The sequence below is a fragment of the Oryzias melastigma genome, linkage group LG7, assembly GCF_002922805.2.
Source record: "Oryzias melastigma strain HK-1 linkage group LG7, ASM292280v2, whole genome shotgun sequence".
NCBI lineage: Eukaryota > Metazoa > Chordata > Actinopteri > Beloniformes > Adrianichthyidae > Oryzias > Oryzias melastigma.
The window spans coordinates 9770995-9778646 of record NC_050518.1 but is presented as its reverse complement, the minus strand read 5'-3'; the positions used below and the strand labels follow the sequence as shown (position 1 = coordinate 9778646).

The 7652-nt window shown below is 38.1% G+C and overlaps 1 protein-coding gene across 1 annotated transcript in view; it reads left to right on the top strand.

Annotated features, from left to right (window-relative positions):
• The window catches only part of LOC112159185 (potassium voltage-gated channel subfamily A member 3), a gene marked incomplete in the record, with an annotated part of 5004 nt that extends 2886 nt beyond the window's left edge, over window positions 1-2118 (top strand). The window contains 2 exon segments of the mRNA XM_024293093.2: window positions 1-133; window positions 1327-2118.
• Window positions 2119-7652: the final 5534 nt, after the last annotated feature.

Here is a 7652-nt window from a genome sequence, read left to right as displayed (position 1 = left end):
CCAAACAAATTCGACTCGGGGAGCTGCTGTGCCTGAAAAGATGAAAGGAGGAGCGGCACAAAAAATATGAATGAAGTGAGAGCACTACCGCAAACGCACAGCAAAGGGTGCTGTCCCCTCACTGGAAAAATGGGTAAGACGCTTCTGCACGTTTCTGATCATAAGTGGAACAATAATACGTAATTAAATTCAAATACATATAAAGGGAGGTCAAGTTTCATCAGAAGAGTTGCTTAACAAAAAGCACTCACAGTTTCAAGGCATAACAATAAATGTTGTCTTAAAGTCAAATTAAAATAAAAAAAAAGTATTAGATTCCATACTTTTACATGTTTACATGCCATTTTTAAAATTTTTTTTATGATTAATCTCTTGCTTTTTGGTAAATAATGCGATGTTCTTGCAGTACGTTCAGGTCGCATGTAACCTTCAGCTGACTTTGTCGATAGAATAAATAGAAGGAGCAGCAAAGGCATGCCGTGTCAGCACGTCTCAATGCTGCCCCCTAGTGGCCACGTTCCAGTTACAGGTGTCTCACTCACCTGCATCCATAATGTCCTCTGTTTTCCTCAGTCACACAGTGTTACAGTCACCTTGAGACAGCAGATATGAGTTTAACACTGGTTATAACTTAATTCATGGTTCTCATGGGACTATTTTATAAAGTAAAATAATTTTTGCATTTAAAAAAAATGTCAAATCAGTAAATGCCTTTCCTGATTTATGTTAAATAAAACTTGTAATATATTCCTGTTGATGATTGTTCTCTTCTGAATTAAAAATAGAGCAATATATTTATTTGTCAGAAACTTATTTATGATTTTTTTCTGAATCTTTGTTCCTGAATGTGTATCTTAGCGTATGTCTGCTCTAAAATAATGACAAATGTTAAGTCAGTGTTGGGCTATTTTAGTACAATAATGGTGTGAAGAGCCAAAAAAATACCACCTAATGCATCAATTCTATCCTTGCTGATCCCTGATATGAAATACTTTTTTAATTTTTATAATAGAAAATGTGACCTTTACAGTTCAACTGTAAATATTGTTGCTCGAGGCTCCAGGAAACAAAGACAATAGTTTATTTTACTTGAAAAAATAGAAATCAAAGGAAAGGCCCAAGTGCAATAAGTAAAAATATGTCATATGTTCAGACACATTTGCTTCTGTCTGTTTTTTTTTCTGTCAAAGATGAATCTCTTTTGAAGGTGATTAATCTGATAATCCAATAACGTATCTCCATCCTCTCATATTCTATTCAACGACTTCTCCTCATGGGGAGATAACTAGAAACCACTAACCTGCTGTGTCTTTTTGTCTCCCTCAGGTGTGCAGTGATTCTGGTCTTCCTGGTGGGACAGATGGGCCACATTTGGGATCTGAGACAGAAACCCTTCTGGATCGGTTCTTCTTTCCCTGCCCTCAACCGATGCCTAAAACAAGGACTAAAAAGTGGTGCCTAGCAGATTTCCTTCTCCGACGGGACTATCAACCAACCCAAAAAATGCAAGAAAAATGAGGTCACCACAGGCTTTTGACATTTTTCCACACCTTTGTAGCCGCAGCTTCTGTTGTAAAGCTGACACATTCTGAAAAGAGAAGTCATGGGATCAAAAGTGACTTGAAAACTTGTGCTTTAGCTGTTACTGGCTTTCTAGGAAACAGCAAGTGCTTTCTCACATCACTGGGACTTTTACAAAGATTTCTACAATCTGTCTTCGTCATTCTGTCTTCATCGTCAGCAAGGAGTCAGCAAGAGAAAGAGAAAACCCCATGTGCTCTGTGATTAACTGATATGAAACTGTGATTCAAATCAAAGACTGTTAGCCACATGCCTTTGTTAGCTCTTTGTGCTGTGTGTTGTTGACATGTAAAATGCACATGTAGCCACGTGTGCTAGTTGCTGCTATTCCCTTGACTTATACATTAAGAACAATACAAAGGCACATGCGAACACAAGCATATTTATACATACACATTTGTGAATGTCTCTCTTCTGTTCCAGACTGCACTCTTAATTTTTGGAATGGGACAGACTGTTGTCAGGGTAAGGCTGTGTATGCCGGTATTTGTTCTGTGTTATTACGTGCCATCTTAAACATGACCCATGTGAAGAGATTGTGATGTGTCTTCATTTGACAGAAGCTACAGTCTACTACTCAATTACTGAAAGAAAAGTATACTCATTTAGTGATGGTGTATCCAAGAGTCCATGAAGTATCCACTCTTCATCAAAGTCCCACTTCAATCATCTTTAGATCTATTGTAAAAGAAGTGTTCCCAGTGGTCTTCTCATTATGATTATGCTGTTTTTTTGGCAAAATCAACAAAACTTGTGTCATTTTCTAGGACATAGTTTCCACAGAGTGGTAGGAGATCATCAGATATTCACCTCCGAGTTGTGTGTGAGATCATTGGTGTAGAGTAACCCCGAGCTCACACTGGATCTGGTCCGGCTCCAGTGTGAACGCCGGAGTGATCTAGCTATGGCAGATGACTCACATTGACTACAGATGACTTCAGTCCTGCCGGAAAATAGGTTTTATTTTGAAAAATGTACCGGATGCACTTTATAGTTGCATCAAGTGCATCCAGTATGCAAGCTCTCAGAGGTCATTAATAGCCTCAACTTCACAAAAAAGTGCAAGGACTCAAATCCGACATCCAGCAAAAAATTTAAAGCCAACAAAACAAATATGGAGCTCCACTGAAAAGACTGGACTGAACGCAGTGAGAGTTCCTCTCGCACTTTTCAAGTTACGTAAAGACTTCGGCGTCCACAGTGGAGCTGTACCGGAGGCAGTGTGAACCTGGGGTAAGTCTGCGCTCCTTCCCATCATCCATCTGTTTGCTCACCCCCAAGCTAACATTACCGTGCAACAAAAATGGCGGGCACCCTTGAAGCCGTACAGTTTTGAGGCAGCTCGGATAAGGAAAACAAAGACGTGCATGGGTCTATTTGTCTGCAAGTGGATGAATCAAAGTGGAGCGGAACAGGAAGCTTGTGGCCTGTTGTAGTCACTTCTACATCTCATCTACCAGATTTTTTTCAACAGCATTTTTGCATCTGCTCCTGATTTACAACAATATGGATAAATAAATAATCAGAAATGCAATTTTAAGAGGAATTTTCCCAATTCTCCATCATCAGAAAAATGTCACAAGAACATGTTAAAAACACAATTTTAACCCTCGTGCTGGCTTATAGGGTCCAGATGACCCCACTCTTATGCTGATGTGTGATCCCTCCCATGACAAAGGTGGACAGGATTTTGTCTGCCACAGACACCAGTGAAGATAAAAAATCTTTAAAAAAAAAGTTCAGCATACTGTCTTGTGGGGTCCAAAAGACCCCACTTTTAATGTAAACATGCCAAAGGATAGCACAAGGGTTACAAGTATCTGATGGTTTCCTGTTTAAAGGATGATTACATAATTCTTAGTCATTTAAATTTCCCCAGATACTTTAATCAGACATTTGTTTTGGCAAAAACGTTGTTGACTTGCAGGAAAAGTCACAGTTGAATCTTTTCCATGAGCCTCACAGGGACAGTCTTTTTGTGAATGCTTGGCACACAATTCCACAAATACTGAGAAACACATTAACCCACCAGATGCGAGAACAATTCAATCTCTTTGCAAGACGAATGACGATCGGCCTCTTTTTTAAATATTGAAGTATGTATAAACATAAAGGGAAGTAAAACGGCAAAATGAAAGACACTTATCTGTTTGACAGATAAGAGAACCACAACCACAGGAGACAGATGTTTACCGCGGCGGTTTCCCTTCACCAGGTCTGTGAGCTGCGCTGAATGGGAGCCCAGTGGAAAAGTTCACATCATCCCAGTGCCAAACAGGTAAATATTAACATTCTAGCAGAGATTTACTGCCATCGTCCTGTCGTGCTGTGTATGAACACGTTTGTTTGATTGCTTTAGATGACCTCCCACTGATGACTCTGCCGCTGCCTCTGTCGGGATTTTGATGTCAAACATGAAACAGGAAGGCGCACTCGATTATCCCTCGATACCAATGACATCATCAATGCTCACCATCAGCCACTAGGGCCACATACATGCCATAGCAAGAAGTTTCCATAGTAACAAGGGAAGACTGCTGGGAAGATGAAGAGTAGCAGATTCACGCAGGGAAAGCTCGGCGCCACAGTTGTCTGAACTGATGCCAACTGTTGCAGCATTTACTGTACGCTCCCAGTCTCCCAGGAAGAAAGGGTTGTGCAAAGTGTCACAATCGTTGTTTATGTGCGTTACTCTGGCAAAGGGATTTTTTCATTATACCACAGGCACGTCAGGACTCACAACACAAAGGTTCAGTCAGGACAGCATTTGATGTGCTGAAAGCATCAGTTCAAATGAGTCGGCAGACAACAAAAACAAAGTTGTTCATAAATCAACAATGACTTCTGAATGAATGGTCATAAATATGCCATAACTGACATCCAATCATAGTTTCCAAAAGTTACAACAGAACCTCACTTTTATGATTTTATTGTTTGTTTTTGGACAGACAGAAAGTCCAAAGTTAGAATTTTAATAATATACCAGCTGCAATAAATGCTCACAGTATTTTTTTCAATGCTAAGCATTCAGATTGGAAAGATAAGAAATCAAAAATGAGAATTAAAAAATGGAGCTGCTTCAGTGATTCATCTTAAAGGGCCTATTAAATGATTTTCTTAAGCATTTCAGAGTAAACTGTGATCATATATTACCTTTGGCACAGTAAAGAACTATTTTTTTCAAATGAAATAGTTATCTTTGTGAGTTTTTACCTAAAACGTCTCGATCTCTGAGGTTCAGCCTGCTTGTGGGTGCTGCCCATTTCATAACGTCATCATAGAGCAGCTTCCATGACGTGTCTGCATGTGCCCCATGAAAACAAATAACATCCGAACTTTTACAAAGATGAATGTGCATACCATATATCTACCTTTAATGGTCCCAGCTAGTGCTACACTGGTTGTGGCAATAGATGGGGCTGGAGGCTGACCACCGCTAGCTGGAGAGATTGGGTGTGGGTGTTGGACTGGGGGCGGTGCTGACAGCACAGGCTGTTCTTTGAAGGGACTGTTCTAGCTTTGTGACATCAGCTAATGAAAACCCTCTTGTTTTTCTGGGTTGGAAGGGGCTAGGGCTGTAGGTGCAGGTTTTTGGAGGATTACTTTGAAATGCGTGATCGGATGAAAATACCAATTTGGGATTCTTAATAGTGAGGAATGAACATTTTAAAACACATAAAAGCTCAAAATGATGATATTGCATGAAATACGTTATTTAAATGATTTATATAATTAATAATTTACTTATTTTATTATTTATTTACTTAAGTGGTAGCATATTGAAGTATGAAGTGTCAAACTTAAATTGTTAGGAGTATTGGAACACCCACTCAAGGGGTTTTTAGTAATTTTAAAGATTAGAATCATGTAACAGCTGACATGCAAAGATCAAAACTTAAAAAAAAGAAAATAATTATTTTTTGATAAAGATAACAACAAGATAGCAAGCATGAGTCAATTTAAATATTATTTAGAAGAAAAAAATAAGGTTGGACAACTTACAATCAAATTAACAAAATTTTGGCAGAAATTGAACAAACTAAGACCATCAAATATAAGAAATCCCACTTGAGATTATTAAGTAAGTGGAACATAATCTTTGAAATAGACCCAAGTATGAATGAAGGGGGCGGGATAATTAACATTGTGCGTTTGTCAAAGAACGGGCCTGCAGTGATCATACAACAACTGCACTGAGGGCTAAATTTCGTGAAATTTGTTTACTTTCCATATTCCGCTAAGCATTTTACTGGAATTTTTAATCCATTTTAAATGTTTGCTGTCTATAAAGTTCAGATGAGCTGTCAAGTAACATTAAATAAATCAACCAACCAAGCAATCTAAATCAATACTCTTATGCTGTATTGATTGAAGGTTGCTACAAAGCCGCTGTCATGTCAAATGGGTCACATATCTGCATTCCATACACAGAGCCACTTCTTAGGCTTGATTTAAAGGGCCTATATCACGTTATTCTTAAACCTTTAAAATCGTTTTGCTTCTCGACTCGACTGCAGGAATGTTTTCAGGAACAAGCGGCAATGTTCTGATGCTTTTATCTAGACATCCATTTCCTCTGATCCTAATCTTATTTCCAGCCCCTGGAAGAAGATCAGACAGTTTGTGAACATGCCCAACCCACAGTACACGTGATCCAAGGGTGCACTGTCAACAATTTAGAAAAAAATCTTCAACTCACATGTTTTTTTTAAACTTATACCAAATATTTACAGTATTAATTCAATTTCAGTTTGTTCTGTTCCTGTTAAAATCCTGTCGCCTGTAGCTTCCCGTCTGTAGTGAATGGGTGATCCAGCTCCAAACGTCAACAATCTATTTCCTGTGTGCAAGTACACAACTTTTGGGCCATTTGTATTTCTGCAATCGGTCTAACAGTCACATCATTTTGTTCACATAGCAGCTGTCATTTTGTTTGGACACTCGGACCGTCACACATACTGTAAATGGCTATAAATAATTCTTGTAAAAAGTGAAGTTATAAACAACAAAAAAATTTGAAATTGTCATTAAAATCATTATAAATAGAGGACCACGGAGTCCAGACCAATCCATCCTTTTATCAATGCTCTCTTTTTGGGAAAAATTCAGTTTTGCTGCCATTTGGCCAAAGCTGAAACTACAGCTCTGTCATGTCTCCAGTCAAAACAATAGAGGTACACATTTTAAGATTTTTTTCCCTTCAAAACAATTGTTCACTACTATAAAATATAAACGCCTGTACAAATACAGCCCCATTAGAAATTGGCAGATATTCATTAAATAAGCAAAATAATCTGTCAATGGGGAAAGAAAAGATTGTCTTACCGATTTTAAGAATACAATTCTAGTCACAAAGAGATGTTTTCTCAAACTAATATTATCTTGCCAATGAAAAACTTTCTTGGTAAGATTTTTTTCTCACAAGACAGAAAATAAGATACATTTTGTTTAAAGAACACTAGTTGGATATCCCATTCACTTTAAAATTGCGTAACTTGAGTCTGCGACAATACATTCGCCCGATGGAATCTTGGAAAATTTTACTTTTGGAGGAGGTGGTTTTTGAGACGTATTGAAATTGACGTATTTCACAAAACTGCAATGGAAACAGAGTTTGCTGGATTCAATGCCAAATGCACTCAACCATTGTTGCCTAACTTCCAAGTCCACTGCAAGCTGGTAGATTTTTGACCACCGAAGGAAAAAACACCTATGAGCCATGCTAAAGCTAACACGATAACGATTGTTACAGAATCAAAGGTGGGCGGGGCTTTTATACTGGAGCTGCAGAGCATGATGATGGGAAACTCTTGAAATGATGTGAAACTTACACCAATTGACCAATCACAAAATTCAACTGTAATACTTAATTTCAACCTATAGAGGGCAGCACACAGGCGGTTTTAGATGATAATTTTAGGAATTTAACACGTTTATTTTTTTAGTTGTCAATAATGTGGTAAGGCCGTACAGACTTAAATCCAAAATTATTGAAGTCAACAGGCAAAAAAGGTTTATTTAGTGTTTGTTTACACTTTAAAATTCAGTTTTTAAAATGACAGGATTGTAAC